The 507-nt window shown below is 27.4% G+C and overlaps 1 protein-coding gene across 1 annotated transcript in view; it reads right to left on the reverse strand.

Moving 5' to 3' along the window:
* Positions 1-507, reverse strand: part of CCDC178 (coiled-coil domain containing 178) — a 466,106-nt gene that overhangs the window by 145,473 nt on the left and 320,126 nt on the right. The gene's annotated exons all lie outside the window — the stretch shown is intronic.

Raw genomic sequence — 507 nt, forward strand, 5'->3', positions numbered from 1 at the left:
ATATAGCATATAATACATTAGAAACAAAATATAATGACACATTAAAAAATTTACTATGATCAAGTGAAGGCTATTTCAGGATTTTAAAGAATACTAAAAAGTAGTAATCCATTAATAATATCCAATGCATCAGTAGATCTAAGGAGAAAATAACATTAGCCTTTCTACAGGTGCTGGAAAATCATGCAAAAAAACACATTACTAATTAAAACATTCAATAAAAAAGAATTGTTACTTCTTAAATTGATAAGTTCATTCCTCATCCCCAAATTCAGAGTTTCTCTTAATGAGAGAATACTAGACACACTCTCAGTAAAGTAAAGATAAGGAATTTAACATGATCAGACTTGAGGAAATAATTGGAAAGGTAAAATTTGTCAAAGAAGTTAAACATACTTGTAAATTATATAAGACTATGCATAGAAAATCTGAGAAACTCAACGAAAAAAAAAAGGCCATCATATTAGAGAATTCAGTAAGCATCAAGATACAAATTTAACACAACTC

Source organism: Propithecus coquereli, unplaced genomic scaffold, assembly GCF_000956105.1.
Source record: "Propithecus coquereli isolate 6110/MARCELLA unplaced genomic scaffold, Pcoq_1.0 Scaffold51, whole genome shotgun sequence".
NCBI classification, from domain to species: domain Eukaryota; kingdom Metazoa; phylum Chordata; class Mammalia; order Primates; family Indriidae; genus Propithecus; species Propithecus coquereli.